The sequence below is a fragment of the Danio rerio genome, chromosome 9 (genome assembly GCF_052040795.2).
Source record: "Danio rerio strain M-AB ecotype USA chromosome 9, GRCz13ab, whole genome shotgun sequence".
Taxonomy (NCBI): Eukaryota; Metazoa; Chordata; class Actinopteri; order Cypriniformes; family Danionidae; genus Danio; species Danio rerio.
Genome location: NC_141029.1, coordinates 52,153,721 through 52,175,232, shown reverse-complemented (window position 1 = coordinate 52,175,232; position 21,512 = coordinate 52,153,721). Strand labels below are relative to the sequence as shown.

Here is a 21,512-nt window from a genome sequence, read left to right as displayed (position 1 = left end):
CTTCAGAATGCAATCCTAACACACATTGAACGCACGGTGGCGTTTGAAGGCGTGAGACCCGGAGCAAAGACGCGGAGCACAGACACTCTTGATTCTGGAGGTCATTAATAATCATTAATAGTCATTATCAATAGTCATTAATAACAATGTGCTCAGCCTCCTGCTTTGTCCATTCACACATATTTTTAACACCACATGATCTCTTAACACACAAAATCACCTTTTTTAATGTGCATACTGGAATTTGTTCGGTAAAAGTGTTTCCATCGTAGTTTATGCGAACCTTTTCTTATCGAGTAAAGTTTATCCTACTTGTATATGTTCATATATTTTTTTTGTACATTATCAAAATTTATGCGCATCTATGGTCATGGTATCATGGTATTTCCATTAATCGTTTTTTATGCCCCTTCCACCCCTACCTCTTCACCTTTCCCTCTATAGGGCAGCACGGTGGCCCAGTGATTAGCACTGTCGCCTCACAGCAAGAACGTCACCGGTTCTAGTCCTTTAACAGGCCGGTGGTCGTTTCTGTGTGTAGTTTGCATGTTCTTCCCGTGCTTGCGTGGGTTTTCCCCGGGTCCTCCGGTTTCCTCCCACATTCCAAAAACATGAACAACAAGTAAATTGATAAATCTAAATTTTGCACTAGAGTTAATATCTCACCATGCAGCATATCTTATTATAGCATTCAATTTTTAGCCATCAGTTTTTATCAAGGGGGAGTTGTCGAGATCTACCCGAGCTAAAGGCTCCCCACTCGCCCTCCAAACGGGAGGGAGCCCAGGGCTCAAAAGCCTTTGAGCTCAGTGCTCTCTCCCGGGACAGCATGATAAACTTGCTTATAATCAATCATCAGCTAAGTGTGAACTCTTGAAATGCGCATAAAAATAGGTGGATGGAAACGTGGCTAATGATCAAGGGATGCGTTCTATCATAGAGTTGATTTTATGCTCGCAGAAGATCACATTTTTTATAAGTGAAAATGTACGTTTCTGGTAGAATGTCCCCTTTAATACACATGTAATACTGAGAACAACAATAATATCCAGAAGTCGTTCAGGGGGGATCGACACACAGGATGCCATGCATTCCGGCTCGCATTATTGCAGCTGCTGTGCAAAGGAGCGACAGTTGTGGTGCTTTTCTGGAATTTCATTACCCGAAGGATCACACTAACTGGGATAGTTGGGAAAATGCATGCACGCTTGCACACTGCAAAAAAATGATTGTGTTACTTAGAACTTGTGCCTCGCTTCTAGTGCAAATGTCTATAAATTCTTACATCAATGTAATATGTTCAATCCCTTTACATTAAATTTGTTATGCTAACTTAATCGATTTGTGTTAATCGACTTCTTTCTGGACTTCCTTCCAAACTTCTCCATAAACTCTAACTGGTTCAGAACTATGCAGCTCGTGTCATCTCTAGGGCCCCATCTCACGAGCACGTCACACCACTCCTCTATCAGCTTCATTGGCTTCCAGTAAAGTTTCGAATTGATTTAAAAATATTACTTCTAACTTTCAAGGCACTTCATAATCTCGCTCCTCAATATCTCACTGAACTTCTCCATATCTACACCCCTTCTCGTTCCCTTAGATCAGCCAACAACTTCACCCTGGTACCACCTCGCACTCGATTGAGCACAATGGGAGACAGATCTTTTAGCTCTATGGCTCCTCGGCTATGGAACTCACTTCCACTAGATCTTAGGAGCAGTGATAGTCTTCACAATTTTAAATCACGTCTAAAGACCCATCTTTTAAAGCAGGCTTTTACTTAACAATTTTTTTAATCATGTTTTTATTATGTTGTTTTATATTCGCTATTGGGTTTTAAATTGTTTGGTTGATGATTGTTTTTAGTAATGTTTAATTTGTTTAGCATGTCTGCTGATGCTTATTGTAGGGCTACCTGGGTGTCTAGAAAGGCGCCATTTACAAATAAAATGAATTATTATTATTATTGTGTTGGGACAACACAAATGAATTGTGTGGAACACTGAATTTTTTTTTTTTTTAAATCTGGGACAAACGAGCAGGGCTTTCATTAAGTTTTACACACATTGTTTAGGTGACGTGTTGCAGCCAGTATTGGCCCTTTGGGGAAAGGAGGGTTTGTGTTAGAAGTGCTGAACAATATTCAAAAGACACCTTCCTGCTCCAATGCAGACTCCACCCGGGATATTTTAGGAACAATGCAGTTTAACTTTAGCACTTTTCATGTTTACTTTAAAATCTTCTAGTTGCACAGAGAAACTCTTCAACTCAACAATACTGAAAGCTGTCCGGATACTCATTTTCCAGGTCAAATCTAAACAGATAATGTACACTTACTTGACCTGCTTGGTCAAACTACTTACTGTATTTGACATGAGCTGAATCAACACAATTCTTTAGGTATTTTTTTTTTGCAACAACTTAATTGTTTTATGTTCAGTCCACTTACATTTGCAAAAACTAATTAGTTAACTTGTTTCCTTCATGTTGTCCCAATACAAATTAACTGTGTATACATAACAACAATTCTGTGATATTTAAGTCCAGTTACTTACGTATATGCCAGGTTAAATCTAAGCAAATGTTCATTCATTCATTCATTTTCCTTCAGCTTAGCCTCTTATTTATCAGGGGTCGCCACAGCGGAATGAACCACCAACTATTCCAGCATATGTTTTGCAGAGCGGATGCCCTTCCAGACCAAACCCAGTACTGGAAAACATCCATACACACTCATTCATAAACACAGACACTAAGTAATTCATTCATTCACTTTCTTTTCGGCTTAGTCCCTTTATTAATCCCGGGTCGCCACAGCGGAATGAACCGCCAACTTATCCAGCACGTTTTTAGGCAGCGGATGCCCTTCCAGTCACAACCCATCCCTGGGAAACATCCACACACACTCACACACACACACACACACACACACACACACACACACACACACACACACACTACAGATAATTTAGCCTACGCAATTCACCTGTACCACATGTCTTTGGACTGTGGGGGAAACCGGAGCACCCGGAGGAAACCCACGCGAACGCAGGGATAACATGCAAACTCCACACAGAAACACCAACTGAGCCGAGGATCGAACCAGCGACCCAGCGACCTTTTTGCTGTGAGGAGAACGTGCTCGCCACTGCGTCTCCCCCTGGTTTCAACTGTATATAATATAATAAATGTATGGTTTCACAACTTGATGTAAACATGGTAACTATATACTGTAAATGCATGTGGTTGACCACTGTACTGCCCATCATGTAACTCCATTTGATTTTGATTGCAACTTAATAAAATGGAATTTTGTAAAACTGTTTTGGACTGATAATTACTGTAAAAAAAATAAAATAAAATAAAAAAAAAAAGATTAAACCCAACAGTCCACCAAAGATCAACATACAAGTCCAGCTCTACTAGTGAAGTTAGTTCAGCAACTATTTTTGCAGGTAAAATCTAAACAAATACATAACATTTAGTCGTGCGACTGGTTTAACAACTTGCTTATCTGACAATTTAATCTATATTATTCCACTTTGTTTATACTAGCACACAAAGCAATTGCGTAGATAATCCTTACAACACAACACGCAATAATAATCAAGTTTGCATGTTTAATTTTAGTTTAAAATACAAAAAAATACAAAATATCTGACAATGCAACTTTACAAATTCACAAAAGAGCAAATAATGCCAAATAAACAATCAAACTGTCTCAAAAAAATAACGCTTACCGGTTGCACAGACAAATGTCACAACCCAACAATACTCACTAAGTTCAGCAACTTATATTGTAGGTGAAATCAAAAATACTTAATGTGCAACTTGGTGTAAACAAAGTAGAAATACATTATGAAATGTTTGCAATCCAACAGTCTACCAATACTCAATAATGCAGTATTGTGCTACAGTACGTATTGCAGAAAAAAAATATAAACACATTTAGTCATGTAACTGGTTTAACAACTTGGCTATCTGACAATTTCATCATTTATTCTACTTTGTTTATACTAGAGCAGAGCATAACAAACACTACTGAAGAATCTTTACAACACAACACTCAATGATAACAGAGTTTGCTTAATTTTAGGGTAAAAAAACCAAAAACTTCATAACATATGGCAATGCGAATCCCCAAAATAATGGAAATAAGATCAAATAAACCATCAAATTGTCTCATAAGTAATGCTAACAGGTTGCACAGACAAACGTCGCAACAACAACATCCAACAAGGCAGAAACAAGGTAGAAATTAATCATCTAAATTGTGCAACCCAACAGTCCAGCAATACTCAATAATGCAGTCCAGTTAGACGGTACATTTTTCAGGAAAACTCTAAGAAAGTACACTAAATTTAGTCATGTGCTTTGTTTAACAACTTGTTTTCTGACAATTTTATAATTTATTCTACTCTATGCACATAAATCACTTGTGCAGGCAATCTTTACAACACAACAAATGATAATTGAGTTTGCTTACTTAACTTGAGTTTTAAATTTAAAGAACCTGCATAACATATGGCAATGTGTCTTCACAAAACAATGGAAATAATGTCAAATAAACTATCAAATTGTTCATTAATAACGCTAACAGGCTGCACAGTAAAACGTTGTAGCTCAACAATACTCAATAATATAAGTTCAGCTATTATTGTGCAGGTAAAATAAAAAATACGGTTTCACAACAATGTAAATCAGATAGAAATACATGTTTGCAACCCAACAGTCCAGCAATATTCAATGATACAGTCCAGATCCACAGTACGTTTTACAGGACAAATCTAAACTAATTTAAGCCTGTGACTGGTTTAACAACATGTTATCTGACAAGTTCTATTCTACTTTGTTTATACTAGAGCATAACAATCACTAGTGAAAAGTTTTACAACATTGTAAACCAGGTAGAAATAAAATTTGCAATCCAACAGTCCACCAAGATCAAATAATACAGTCCAGTTCTACAGTACGTTTCTTGGGGGAAAAAAAAAAAATCTAAACAAATTTAGTCATGTGTCTGGTTTAACAACTTGCTTATCTGATAATTTCATCATTTATTCTACTGTATTTATACTAGCACATAACAATGAGATAAGTCATTCATTTATTTTCTTGTCGGCTTAGTCCATTTATTAATCTGGGGTCGCCACAGCGGAATGAACCGCCAACTTATCCAGCAAGTTTTTACCCATCTCTGGGAAACATCCACACACACATTCACACACACACACACACACACACACTCATACACTACGGACAACTAGCCTCCCCAATTCACCTATACCACATGACTTTGGACTGTGGGGGAAACCGGAGCACCCGAAGGAAACCCACGCGAAGAACATCCAAACTCCACACAGAAACGCCAACTGAGCCGAGGTTTGAACCAGCGACCTAGCGACCTTCTTGCTGTGAGGCGGCAGCAGTACCTACTGTGCCACTGCCTCGCCCCCTAAGATAAGCAAGTTTGCTTAATTTTAGAGTAAAATAAACAAAAACTGCACAACATATGGCAATGTGACTTCACAAAATAAGTCAAATAAACTATCAATTATTTAAAAAAGTAATGCTACAGGTTGCATAGACATTATTGAACACTTAATAATATAACTTCAGCAATTTATGTTGCAGATAAAATCAAAAATACTTAATGTAGGGTTTCACAACTTTATATTCGCACAATTGCAAACTCTAATTATTTAAATCGTATTAGTAACCAATGACTATCAATGTACAACACAAGCAAATTAAATAGTGCTAATGTTGTTTTGTAGCCATTCTTACAGTTTTTCTCGATTGCTTGGATGCAGTTGTCAACTGAAACTCCAAATTTTCAAAACAGTTAACACACAGGCCTGAACAGCGGCACTCATGGTCAAAATGACACATTTTGCTTGCAAAAGGCACATATCGTGTCAAAACATTTAACATATGCAACAAAAGCTAGTTTTACCTTCAAACAACACAACTTGCAAACAAGTATAAGAGCTCTTTCATTTAATCATTACACAATGGACAACAAAATACAGAACTCAAAATGCACCACCATTGCTTGCCATTGTAGCTTATAGCCAATGGCATTTGTTGTCTCTATTTGGGCTGTCAAATTTGCCTTTTTGCAAAGAATTGGATCAAGAATAAGATGTGCTTTGATTGAATATATATTGAATTCATGACATTTTTCAAACTGTGGCTGAAAACTGAAATACTGTATATAAAAAAAACAGACAAAAGTAATAAAATACTGTAAATATTAGAGAAAACACATGTAAACTAATATACAGTCAAATCTATTGGGAGTATAGGACATAGCCATATTGACCTCCTCCATCAATGCTGGCACAGAACAACACAGACCTTCCATCGTTTTTATAAGGTTTGCAGAATGATGGCTAATTGAAGATTTGTGTGAAGGAGTGTCAAACCGGTGCTTCAGTGATTTCATACTGATGTTGGTAGTTTTTAATAGTTAGGAATAGATGGATTCTGTTTGGTTACCAAAACTAAAACAATGGAGTTTGGACTGCTTGAATGACATCTGTGTTAACTGTTTGGAAAAATGGTGGGGAAAATGTGTCAACCCAATGAGAAAGGGTTTACACATTTGCAAGACCGGTCCTCTGCTCTGCTGGGATAGTGATAATGAAAATGAAGAGGTACCTAGTTTCTTTAACCAGGTCAAAGCAAACTAGAAAAACTGTAAATGCGATTTCAGACCGAATGTTCAAATTAGCCTGGTAAACAATATAGGTACTGTTAAAATGAATGAATGTGCGAATATAAAACTAACTTTACCTCAATATGTAACCCAGGAGAAATAAATTATCTAACCAATCCGCCAATAATACAGTCCAGTTGTACAGTCATTTTCTTATTTATAATACTTAGTTTATACTAGCACATGTTTAAACCAGTTGTGTAGACCAAAGATGTACAATAAATGTAAGTTTCTTACTCTTTTACACACACTTTCATACTGCTTTCCATAAAAAGTAACCAAGCAAGATATTTAGCGAGTTATTTTTTATTTTTAAAGAGTGACTTTAGATTCTAAATAAACAACTCTCTTTCCCAACACATCTTTACAACCCAACAATACTTATTCATATTGAAATCAATGTGAGTTCATGTGACTGGTTTCACAGCTCAGTGCAAACAGAGTTGAATAAACTATGCTCCAAGATACACAAACATGCACAAACAAGAGCTGCTCAGCATACGAGTTACCTGTCCTGCAGGTACAAGTCAACTCCTGTCATTCACCAAACATCTTTGTCTCTTACCTCCTGCGCTGTGGTGTAAAACTCCTCTTTGCACACACTTCACATGTCCCATTGATCCACACAGTCAGCCAGCAAAGGAGTGAGACACAACTAAAAAGAGCTTCTGCCCAAAAGTGACATGCCTACCTTAAGGCCGCACCCCTTTTATGACATCACAGACTCCCCATAGGCCTGTCAGAGAAACTCCCGCTATGCAAAGCATGTGTGTGTGTGTGTGTGTGTGTGTTGAAGCAGCTGATCGGGGCCACAGACATTTAATCAGCTTTTTGTGTGTGTGTGTGTGTGTGTGTGTGTGTGTGTGTGTGTGTGTGTGTGTGTGTGTGTGTGTGTGTGTGTGTGTGTGTGTGTGTGTGTGTGTGTGTGTGTGTGTGTGTGTGTGTGAATTCAAGGGCTGGTGACATTCAGTGACTGATGAAATGCTGCTGATAGTGTTACGCTAATGCAATCAATTCTTATCTGTTTGCTTTTTCTGTTATCAAATCCGTGCGCTGATGCCAATGGAAACTGAAAGGTTTTGCAAGTAGTGAGAAAAAATAAAGTCAAGACAAGAATGTGTGCTGCTGATGTAAGCAACCGTTTGAGAATTAATGTGGAATTCATGAAGGCGGATCCCAGTTTACTGCATTTTCATGTCATTTTATTATAATCCCACTATTTCCACACCCTCAATATGGAACTTACTCACTCCCATTAATTTAATTAAATGCTAAAGCTCTTTCTGCGCAAACAAACGTTAAAGCACATAGCAAATACCGTAAACTATAGAACAATTTGACCAAAAAAAGATCTAAAAATAATCTTAAAATGTAAATGATATAAGATTTTATAAGAGATGCATTTTAGATGTCTTTTCTAGTTGTAAGATGTCTTTTACACCATAAGATGCAGATGTAAAAGATGATAATCTTAAAATGTTAATTTGAAACCTTAAGTTTAAACACAGGTTAATCTTATAACGCATAGAATACAGATTTAAAAAGCTGAAGATTAAAACTGACTATACAAATAATCTAAACAAGACTACATCAACAAATATTCATGCTTTGATATTGAATTATACTGTATAAATTAAATGACAGGGTTTCTGCAAGTTTCATCAAGTGATGTTTAAGACTTCTAAGACCCTTTTAAGACCATTATGAATGAAGTTTTAGACTTATAGAGAGCTAAACACTTTGGATTTTTTTTGCAATGGCCCAGTGGGACCAATGGAATAAGTTTTTTGCCTGCCACAAAAAAAAAATAAAAAAATAAAATCTAAATGTAGTTCTTTTCCTGATTAGGGAATTTAATTAAGATAATTCTAAAAGCTGTTGTGAGAGTTGTATCTTTTTGCAATAAAAAATAAGAAGTTTTATTTAGATGGATTGTTGATAATTTGATGTGTGTTGGCCCGACTGGTTAGCTTTAGTTAGACAAAGGAAAATTAAGACCTTTTAAAAATGATTTGACACCTACAACACAATATTTTGGTGAATTTAAGACTTTTTAAAATCTAAAATGTAGTTTTTGAAATGTAAGATATTTTAAGACTTTTGACACCCTGAATTATTTCTAAATATACCGTTTTATATATATATATGTATATATATATATATATATATATATATATATATATATATATATATATATATATATATAAATATATATATATATATATATATATATATATATATATATATATATATATATATATATATATATATATATATATATATATATATATATATATATATATTCATTTTCTTGTGGGCTTAGTCCTTTTATTAATCCGGGGTCGCCACAGCGGAATGAACCGCCAACTTATCCAGCAAGTTTTTACACAGCGGATGCCCTTCCAGCCGCAACCCCATTTCTGGGAAACATCCACACACACTTTTACACAAACACTCATACACTACGGACAATTTAGCCTACCCAATTCATGCGGAGGAAACCCACGCGAAGGCAGGGAGAACATGCAAACTCCTCACAGAAACACCAACTTCGAACCAGCGACCCAGTGACCTTCTTGCTGTGAGGCGACAGCACTACCTACTGCTCCACTGCTTCGCCTATATATATATATATATATATATTGCGCTAAATAATTTTTTTTAATTTACTTTATTATTACTTAACACTTACTTTTATTTTTAACACAGTTGTTTTTTATTCTTTTTTATTAAATAATACCTAAATATTTTCAATCTTTCAAATTAACGCAGTATTAAATTTTTTTTTTTTCCTGCTGGAGAAAGTTTTTTAGATTCGACTGAAATTTTTTTTTACAATTTTTATAAACAATTTTAAAGGTTAAAATTGTTTGATTTATTATATTTTCTCGGGGTGGCACGGTGGCTTAGTGGTTAGATTGTCGCTGTCGATTCGCAGGGCGCTGGTTCGAGTCCCGGCTGGGACAGGTGGCATTTCTGTGTGGAGTTTGCATGTTCTCCCCGTGTTGGCATGGGTTTCCTCTAAAGTGCAAACACATGAGGTATAGGTTAATTGGATGAACTAAAATTGGCCATAGTGTATGAGTGTGTGTGTGAATTTGTGAGTGTATGGGTGTATTCCAGTACTGGGTTGCAGTTGGAAGAGCCTCTACTGCGTAAAACATATGCTGGATAAGTTGGCGATTAATTCCGCTCTGGCAGCCCCTGATAAATAAGAGACTAAGCCAAAGGAAAATGAATAAATGAATGAAGGAATGAATAATATAAAAGAATTATTATAAAAAATAACCTGATTTATTAATTACAAACTAATCCACTAATAATTTTGAATATATTATTTAATATAAATATAAACATTAGAGCAGGCCGTCTTATCCAGTTGATTCATTGCAGCGCCAGAAGTCCATTTACATTTAAAGTCCACCTTTAATCAGTTTAAAACAGACTCAGAGATGGCTTGTGCAACTCTACAACACGAGCAGCAGCATAACACAAAAGTATTCGCGCACATTCTTGCTCAGGCATGTCAGGGCCCAGAGGTTCAATTAAACCTGCGAGCAGAAAAACAACACTGCTCTTTTCTATCGCCTGTGATCTCGTTATTATCCGGGCTTTTCCTTGAGAGATGGACCTAATTATGTGATCCCTGGAGACAAGCTCTGAGCGACAAGCCGATAACAGCCCATTCAATGAATGAAAATGATTGATTAAGCATTGCTTGCTTGTACTCCAAAGAAAACATGTGACAGTTTTTTTCCGGGAATACTGACGCAATGAAGGTCTATTAAAAAAAAAAACAACAACTCCCTTTTATTAGACTTTCTGAATCATTTCAAGTCCTGTCATGACATCAGAAAACATGCTTTAGCAGGATTCCTGTACTGTGTTCATTTCCCCTTTGGATCTCTAATGTGAATGGAGAAAGTGTGGGAATCTGGGAGACAGAAGGATCTGCACTTCATCAGGTTTCAGGAGTTCAGAGTGTCCAGATGAAGACAGTCACTCCTGACAGACTTGCAAATGACGCAATAATGAGAAGCCAATCTCACAGCTGCGGTTCATCTGTCTAGCAGAGTCCTCTCTTTATCATTGTGCTATGTGGAAGTACACAGAAAATAAATGATTTGCTACATTCTTTTAGGGTAAGTGGTTGCAAACTATTTATATGTGCTGAATTTAAACAAACAAGTTAAATTGAACTTGTACTGTTTAAATTCAGCCCATATAAATTGTTTGCAACCACTTACCTTAAAGCAGAGGTCTCAAACTCAAATTTACAGGGGGTGATTTCAGTGACTGACAATTCATAGGAGGGCCATTTTAACATTCAAGCATAAGAAAAAAAGTTACGTATTTGATGCATCTTAGGATAACAGACCTGGGGCCCCATGTAGCAACACTGTGTACGCACAAAAACTTTGCGTACGCCAGGTTTCACGCTCACTTTGGATTTACTAACGATGAATGTGAGAATGTGCGTTGGTGCACGCCAGCTTTACGTCTGGCCTATGTAACGGAGGCCAGCTAGTAAGTGCTGTGCAGGTAAACGTCACCCCTCTGACCTCTGAAGGTTCTCTAGCAAGATATATATATATATATATATATATATATATATATATATATATATATATATATATATATATATATTTTTTTTTTTTTTAATATATATATATATATATATATATATATATATATATATATATGTATATATATATATATATATATATATATATATATATATATATATATATATATATATATATATATATATATATATGAAACAGAAAGAGCTGGCTCAATGGAAAAATGTGCCCAGGGATACATTTTCGAGAAACAAAAAATACATGCTTAAGGGTAGCAAGTTATACAGCGGCCTTTGGTGGATTTATGAGAAAACATGCCTCTGTAACGTCTTTGAGATTAGCAACAATGTAAGTGGCCTCCAGTGGATTTGTAAAAATAAAATAATAAAAAGACATATTTCTTGGTTCTCAAAATTTTAGCCCTGGGCACATAATTCCACTGAACCTGGGTTGTGTTTTTATGACTAAAAATCTATAGAAGTGAACGAGAGCAAGAAATCTAGGGGTGTCAAAATTAATTGTTTCTTCGTTGCACCGCGATGCAGACGCGGACAATTCTGTATCGGTTCAGTAATAATCATAACCGGTTGTTATGTAGTGAAGTCATTTATCTCCCAAGCGCTCTGTCGCGAGGGAGGTGAGTGCGAGTATTTACAACACTCAGCCAACTCAGGGCCGGCCCGTGGCATAGGCACCACAGGCAAATGCTAAGGGCGCTGTACATCCAGGGGGGCCCCAGAAATGAGCGCGGTTCAGTTGGTTTTGTTTTCGATATTCCTGACACACATTCAGTTATAGACGGCATTAACTCAAAAAAAACTCTTACCCTAAAAAGATCTAAAGTGTGTTTCCTAGAGAAAGACAAAGCTGGCGCTGAGAGGAGTTCTCAGTAAGGGACCGTCAGAAAAGTGTTTTTTTTTTTTTTTCTGCTTTTCTGCTCCGCTCAGCGCGAGCTCTTCCTGTTGCGAGGGCTTAGGTGTGTGTGTGTGTGTGTGTGTCTGTTTGTTCGTTGCTGTCTATGTTTGTGTAAGTGTTTGAATGAAAGACAGTATGGTGCTGTGTGTCTGTGTATTTGACAGCATGTTATAGCCTCCCCCCTAAAATATAACACTGTATATGGAAAGCATCGTCAATGCACCGTGATGCACCGAGATATCGAATTGAACCGAATCGAAGGCATGATAATCGTAACCGAACCGAACCGTGAGACCAGTATAGGTTCACACCTCTAAAGAAATCTAGTGTCAAAATAAAGCTGCAGGAAAGACACATAGTTTATATCCTTCATTCATTCATTTTCTTTTCGGCTTAGTTCCTTTATTAATCTGGGGTTACCACATCGGAATGATGAGGCGATCGCGATACCCACTGCGCCACCATGACGCCAGTTTATATACTTAACAATTCAAAGGTATTATTGTTGTCATTTATTATTTTTTACTTCTTTTGGAGCTAAAAAAGGAGCTAAAGCATTACATTAGGTCATATTGGACTTCATGATTTTCCAGGTCATGCTCTATTAAAGCAGACAATAATATATTCAATCTGGATTTTCTTCTTATTAAAAAAAAATTATGAATAACTAACATATACTATAAGATAAGGATATATAAGCTCATATAATTAGCTCCCATTAGATTTGTTTTTTGATTGTCTACAGAACAAAACACTGTTGCTAAATGACTTGCCTAATTAGTCTGACTTGCCGAATCCCGTCAAATGATGTAATAATGAGAACCGAATCTTACAGCTGTGGCTCGTGTGTTCATCTGTCTAGCAGATTCATCTCTTTATCACGAGACGTGTTCACAAACAGAAGCTGCAATGATGCCAAACCCGACTGTTGAGTAGGAAGAAGCAGATTGTAGCACTGAATCTCCAGATTTCACTAAATGAAATAAACTGACTCAATATATAAAACAGTTGTTTAGCCATTCTGCCAGTTCTCAGCTCCAAATCCGCTCTCAAAACAACAGTGGTTGTCATTTAATAAAGAAAAAGCTGTTGTAAATTATTAAAATAGAATGCTTGTTATATATACTGTATGATTTTAAGCTGATTAAATAATAGAAAGTAATAATAAAAAAATAAAAATAATAAAAGAGTAAATAACTGGATTTTCATTTTCTGCAAAAAAAATAAAATAAAAAATCTAATCATATTGAGGTTTACATTGCTTTTTATTTTGTACAATATTTATTCATTTATTCATATATTTTGTTGTCGGCTTAGTCCCTTTATTAATCCGGGGTCGCCACAGTGGAATGAACCGCCAACTTATCCAGCAAGTTTTTACGCAGCGAATGCCCTTCCAGCCGCAACCCAACTCTGGGAAACATCCACACACTCATACACTACGGACAATTTAGCCTACCCAATTTACCTGTACCGCATGTCTTTGGACTGTTGGGGAAACCGGAGCACCCGGAGGAAACCCACACGAACACAGGGAGAACATGCAAACTCCACACAGAAACGCCAACTGAACCAGTCGGGGCTTGAACCAGCGACACAGCGACCTTTTTGCTGTGAGGCGACAGCACTACCTACTGTACCACTGTTTCGCCCCTACAATATTTATATATAATATAATATTTATTTTATATTATATTGCACAAAGTAGCTATATACAGAAAGTTATAAATATATACATTTGTACACTATACCTGACAAAAGTCTTGTCACTTATCCAAGTTTTAGGAACAACAGATAATAGCTTGACTTCTAGTTGATCATTTGGTATCAGAAGTGGCTTATATGAAAGGCAAAGGCCTCTAGATTACGTTTATTTTACCAAAATACAATATGATCATGGCTTGATTTTAAATTATTTCATTAGGACAGTGCAGTCTGACTCTGCTTAGGCAAAAGTCTTGTCACTTAACAGAAATAATGTCCAGTATAGAATATAAAGTCATGCTGCAGTGGAAACAGAATGAATATTGTGTCTGACTCCATCATGAGCTTGGAGGACTGCATCCATACATCTCTGCACTGACTCAAATCACTGATTAATAAAGTCATCTGGAATGACAAAGAAAGCGTTCTTGCAGGACTCTCAGAGTTCATCAGGATTCTTTGGATTCATCTTCAATGCCTGCTTCATCTTACCCCAGACATGCTCAATAATGGCATTAAATCAAAAAACGCTTACCCTAAAAAGATCTAATGTGTGTTTCCTAGAGAAAGACAAAGCTGGTCATGTTTCACAGCTGTCTTTTTTTTTTCGCTCGACATTACGAGCACTGCTCCGTTTAAGCCCGTTTAAGCCCTTGCAGTCTGCGTTTACTTTAGCCGGCAGAGCTCGCGCTGAGAGGAGCTCTCTGTAAGGGACCGTCAGAAACGTGCTTATTTTTTCCGTTTTTCTGCTCCGCTCAGCGCGAGCTCTCCCTGTTGCAAGGGCTCAAGTGTGTTTGATTGTGTGTGTGCGTGTGTGTGTTTGTTTGTTTGATGCTGTCTATGTTTGTGAATGTGTTTGAATATGAGACAGTGTGTTGCTGTGTGTCTTTGTGTTTATACAGACAGCATGTTATAGCCTCCCCCCTAAAATATAACACTGTATATGGAAAGCATCGTCAATGCACCGTGATGCACCGAGATATCAAATTGAACCGAATCGATGGCATGACAATCGTAACCGAACCGAACCGTGAGACCAGTATAGGTTCACACCTCTACTTCCCGGCCACCGTACTTTTGCATTCTACTGCTACTACTTTTATTGTTCTTTTTTTTAATTTTATTTACCAAAAAAAGCGATCAGTAGGTGCAAAATTAAGACATGCAAAGCATTTTACTATAAATCTGCATTTCAGATCTCACAATATTGCACATTAATAAACATAATAATATGTGCATGCCTGATGTTGAAATGCATCTCATATAAAAGATTTGGTAACACTTTACAATAAGGTTCATTAGTTAATGCATTTACTAACATGAACTAATCATGAACAACAGCATTTATTAATCATAATTGAACATTTACTAATGCATTATTAACATCCAAGTCCATGCTTGTTAACATTAGTTAATGCACCATGAGTTAACATGAACTAACAATGAACAACTGTATTTTCATTAACTAACGTTTATTGACATGAACAAATACAGTAGTAAATGTATTGTTCATTGTTTGTTCAAGTTAGTAAAGGCATTAATTAACATTAACTAATGAACCTTGTTGTAAAGTGTGACCAAAGATTCAGTTTTCATTCACAGCGCAGGGGGGATTTCAGCAGGTTAAGAGTATCCTACTGCCTGAAATAATCAGTTATGGAAAGTGGACAAAGGGTGAGGCCCCAGAAATTCCAATCATATGCTTTAAGAGATTACCGCCTCAGTCACGCAGCATATGCATGCTCAAACCTGATCCATAATCCTGAAAGAACCCCGTCCTGTCTTAGTTTACAGAGCTCAGTGAAGGCAGAATCATTGTTTGGCCGGTGGAAAGCTTTATTCGGCATGCTCTACTGAAGCGCCACATTAGAAAGGCAGGAAGAGCCACTGACCTTCAGATCACAGTTTAGCGTGATTCTGCACTTTCCTCACACTTACACAGTGTTAGTGAGCGATCAACAGAGCACAAACACAGGAAAGGGTTTCTCGATCTCTTCATTTTTCATTCTGCTCCAGCACATAGAGAGATGTCGCTTGTGCCAGTTTTCCTTTGCCCTTATAAAAACAGCGGGAATGCTAAAAATGCTCACCGCTGACAGCTTCATCCTGCAGATCTGCCGAAAAGGTGTGATGATCATGAAGGAAAGCATTATGTGGACTAAAGAAACAAAAGCGCATAGTGAAAGTTTTATTTAAAACCATAGCGTCCCGGAGAAAATGTGTATTAGAGCTGCACGATTCTGGCTAAAATGAGAATCACGATTTTTTTTGCTTTTATATAGAGATCACGATTTTCTCACAATTCTGTAGATGTAAAATAAAGGTATGACAAAACAAACATATGGCACAACATTGATAATAATATTATGTGTAGGTCTACTGGTTTCCAGAAATAATTCTATTCTACTTATAATAATTCTGATGTTGAATTATTATGAGAGATTTATGCTTGAAATCTGTTATATTAGACAAATTTATTCACTGGTAAATCAGACATTTCCCATTATCAGATTATATTCAACAATATATAGGCTAGAGTAGTTATACTGACATTGTAAACATTTATTTTCATGCACAACTGTGTTCGCTATGAAAGAAAAACCATATCAAATGCTTGTTGTTACTTTATAATGTGATATGATCATTTAAATGAAGTGCACACTTTCTGTTTCATTTTGACTGCTAAGTGCTGTTCATACTTCCCGCGCGGCTCCCAAACGATCACTCTGTGCCACAAACTGAATATTATTTACAACTGTATTACCTGTTACTCACAACATTTGCAGGTTCTGTTCACTAAAGTAGACGGCTGCACGTCTATTATTAAGTAGAGAGCGCGGGCCCTCTCTATAACAGCTTACAGTCAGCAGCTCAAGTCACGTGTGATTTTGACATTATTAGGTGAATTATACCTTATAAATTCAGTATGTGACTCATTCAACATCATTTGGAGGTGTCAATGTCACTGAGCAACGTGTGTGAAACAATGAAAAGACTCGTGCAGCCGCCTTTTCTTCTCTTCTGGACTTGAAAATATGATTGACAGAATCGTAGAAATGCTGGATTAAGATCGTCTAGGGCAGGGATGTCAAACTCAATTCCTGGAGGGCCGAAGCCCTGCACAGTTTAGTTCCAACCCTGCTCCAACACACTTACCTGTAGGTTTCAAACAAGCCTGAAGGACTCAATTAGTTTGATCAGGCGTGTTTAATTAGGGTTGGACCTAAACTGTGCAGAGCTGCGGCCCTTTTGGAACTGAGTTTGACAGCTGTGGTCAAGGGGGTCGAATCGAGATTGCGATCTTTTAACGATTAATTGTGCAGCTCTAATGTGTATAATGTGTTTAAGTAATATAACTTTGGTTATTAATGTAATTTGTTATGAATTAAATTGAAAAATATAATAATAATAATAAATGTTAAAAATTTTATTAATAATACAAATAAATATTTTCAATTTAAAAAAAGAATAAAATGATAAGCGGCTAGAATTATTTGCAATTACATGCAATAATGCAACAGATAATATAATTCTGCATAGTAAGGTAGTAAACTATCATCTCAATGCATAAAATTTCATCTTAATGCCATTACCTAAGCCATTACATTAATTCATTTATATTTTAGGCTAAGCTCCTTTATTTATCAGGGGTTGTCACAGCAGAATGAACCACCAACTATTCTGGCATATGTTTTACAGAGCCAATACCAATCCAGCCGAGACCCAGTACTTGGAAAAGCCATTTTAAAAAGTAAAAAGTTTGTTAAGACATATTAATCACTCACTCACTTTCCTTCCTGATTTATCAGCAGTCACTGCAGCAGAATGAACTGTCAATTACTCTGACAGGTGTTTAACTGGCCAATAAGATTACTTAACCCTCTGGCCCTCTTTGCTTACAAGTCACATTTCTGTGTGTGTTTGGGTGTCTATTTTTAACTTTTGTAGATTTTCGAGTGTTCATTTTTTATTGCTATATTAATTGCAGCACCCTCTAGTGGATTTGTCATCTAAAATGTGAATATGAAACGTACCTGGAGCAAATAATTTTACATTTTACAAAAAATGCCCTCTAGACAGTGTCCTCTAGTGGATTTGCCATCTGAAGCATGCAATGAGACATACTCAGAACAATGTATTTTACACTTCAAAAAAAGTAGACAGTGCCTTCTAATAGATTTGTCATCTAAAACATGCAACAAAACATACCCAGAACACCGTATTTTATGCTTTAAAAAATGTAGACAGCATCTTCTAATGGATTTGTCATTTGAAATGTGCAATGAAACACGCCCAGAACAACATATTTTATGTTTGTAAAAATGTAGATAGTAACCTCTAGTGAATTTGCCATCTGAAACGTGCAACGAAACGTACCCAAAACAACATATTTAATGTTCGATAAAAAATAGATTGCGGTAACTAGTGCATTTGCCATCTGAAACAAGCAATAAAACATACCTAGGACGTATTTTACATTTGCAAAAATGTAGCCTTTTGTAGTCGCTTTTTTGTGAATTTGCCATCTGAATCGTGCAGTGAAACATCCTGAACAACGTATTTTATGCTTGCAAAATTGTAAGCAGCACCCTCTGGTGGATTTTTCATTTGAAACGAACAACGAAACACACTCAGAACAACATAGTTTATTATTTAAAAAATGTAGACAGCGCCCTCTAGTGGATTTGTCATCAGAAACATGCAACTAAACATACCCTGAAAAACATATTTATGTTTGCAAAAATGTAGACAGTGCCCTCTAGTGGATTTGTCATCAGAAACATGCAACTAAACATACCCTGAAAAACATATTTATGTTTGCAAAAATGTAGACAGTGCCCTCTAGTGGATTTGTCATTTGAATTGTGCAATTAAACATACCCCAAAGAACATATTTTACATTTCAAAAAAATGTAGACAGTGCCCTCTAGTGGATTTGTCATCTGAACTGTGCAACAAAATTAACCCTATACAGCATATGTATGTTTTCTAAAACGTAGACGGCGCCCTCTAGTGGCTTTGTCATCTGAAACATGCAACAAAACTTACCCCGAACAATGTATTTGTATTTTTACAAAAATGAAACATACTGAAACATACAATGATATATACCCAGAACAACATATTTTGCATACGGAAAAATGTAGACAGGGCCCTCTAGTGGATTTGTAATCTGAAACGTACAATGACACATACCTCAAACAATATATTATATTTTTACAAAAATGTAGACAGCGCCCGCTAGTGAACGTTTCATCTGAAACGTGCAATAATATATACCCAGAACAACATATTTTGCATTCGCAAAAATGTACACAGGGCCCTCTAGTGGATTTGCCATCTGAAACGTGCAACGAAATATTCCCCGAACAACGTATTCATGTTCACTAAAATGTAAACAGCTCCCTCTAGTAAATTTGTCATCTTAAACATGCAACAAAACATACCTTAAAAATACTTGCGTTTCATACCCCTCAAAAGGATTTGTAATCTGAAACATGCAACAAAATATACTCTGAATACACTATTTATTTTTGCTAAAATGTAAACGGCACCCACTAGTGGATTTGTCATCAGAAACACGCAACCAAGCATACCCAGAACAACATATTTTACGCTTGCAAAAATGTAGACAGTGCCCTCTAGTGGATTTGTCATCTGAAACGTGCAATGAAACATACCTAGAACAACGTATTTTACTTTTCAAAAAAATGTAGACAGCGCCCTCTAGTGGATTTTTCATCTGAAACATGCAATAAAACATACCCAGAGCAAAATATTTTACACTCACAAAAATGTAGACAGAGCCCTCTAGTGGATTTTTCATCTGAAACATGCAATGAAACATACCCAGAGCAACATATTTTACACTCACAAAAATGTAGACAGCGCCCTCTAGTGGATTTTTCATCTGAAACATGCAATGAAACATACCCAGAGCAACATATTTTACACTCACAAAATGTAGATAGCGCCTTCTAGTGGATTTGTCATCTGAAACGTGCAAAGAAACATATGTACTTCCAATAAGTATGAGCTGCTCGTGCTGTCTTCTACATAACAATGAGATTTAATGGAAAGCAATTCTATAAGCTCCCAAAGTTTACATTAGACATCAAGCAGTGAAGGGGCTGGATGTAATGCACAGGAAGTGGCTTGGATTGGAGAGGGTTGTTTGACGGGCATATTCCCTGCGGACAGACAAAACACAGATCCAGGGCCACAGCTGGTAATACAGTAAGAGAGGTCGCTCACAGTAAACACAAGCTGTTTAGAGAAGCTCTGGAAAGGCCATTACTCCCAAAGCATTGTGGGATGGGAAGATAGAGGAAGATGAGATTGGGGGAAGGAGAGTGAAGAAAATAACCGTGACTCTGTTTGTGAATCACTTCCTCTTTTGCGAGCCCTATTATTTGAAGTAAAACAATATATTTTCCTTGACCTATGCTTATACACAGTCTGACACCACTATACTAATCAAATTAAATTGATAACATTATAATTAACAATTTACTCTTGGAAATAAATAGAGCTTTCTGATATGGTTAAACTTGTTATATGTTAATTTTAATATAATTTGATTAGTGTGTCAGAAATGTGAGTATGTCTTCTATTGCAGTTATGCAAACCACTGGTAAGATAGAGCATGGTGTTTACTCACAAATACTATGATATAGTGTATCTTTATAGTATTTTAGTTAGTTGTTTTATATAATAATTAATGGTGTATTAAATCATTTAAACAGCAAGACAATATATACTTTAAACTAATTAAAATAAATAAAGAATGTCATGAATCTTGTATATTTAATAAAAATAATGAAATATAATAAAAATTGTAATTGAAACAATGCAATATTGCAGCTAAACATGAAATGAATAAATAAATAAATATAGAAATGAATGAATAAATAAATAAATGCATAAATAGACAAATGAATGAATAAATAAACAAAGCATAAATAAATAAATACATTAATAGATAAATGAATGAATAAATAAATAAAGCATAAATAAATAAATGCAAAAATAGATGAATGAATGAATAAACAAATAAATAAATGAATAAATAAATAAATGCATAAATAAATAAATGAATGAATGAATTAATTAATTAATTAATGCATAAATAAATAAATGTATGAATGAATAAATAAATAAATAAATACATACATAAATAAATGAACAAATAAATAAATGCATAAATAAATGAATAAATAAATAAATAAATAAATAAATAAATAAATAAATAAATAGTTGAATAAATAAATCAATTAATAAATAAACAAATAACATTTAAAGAATAGCAAAAAAGCCAAACTAACCAAATGTTCAATAATAAAAGTAAATGAATTAATTTACAAAATTAAAACTAAATTAAATACATTTGTAAAAAATATAATTTATCTTACTAAAAATAATGCAGTTTCACCAATTGATTAAATAATTAAACCAACTGATAAAATTAAATAAAATGAAATGAAATGAAATTAAAATAGAATGGTATTGGTTTTACATCGACATTCAAACAGGAGGGAAAATATATGTGGAATCTGTGGTGGAATACATGCAATACAAGTTCTAAT

At 35.7% G+C, this 21,512-nt stretch overlaps 1 protein-coding gene across 7 annotated transcripts in view; it reads right to left on the bottom strand.

The window, feature by feature from the left end:
- cobll1b (cordon-bleu WH2 repeat protein-like 1b) overlaps nucleotides 1-21,512 on the bottom strand; it is a 155,775-nt gene that overhangs the window by 88,694 nt on the left and 45,569 nt on the right. The gene's annotated exons all lie outside the window — the stretch shown is intronic.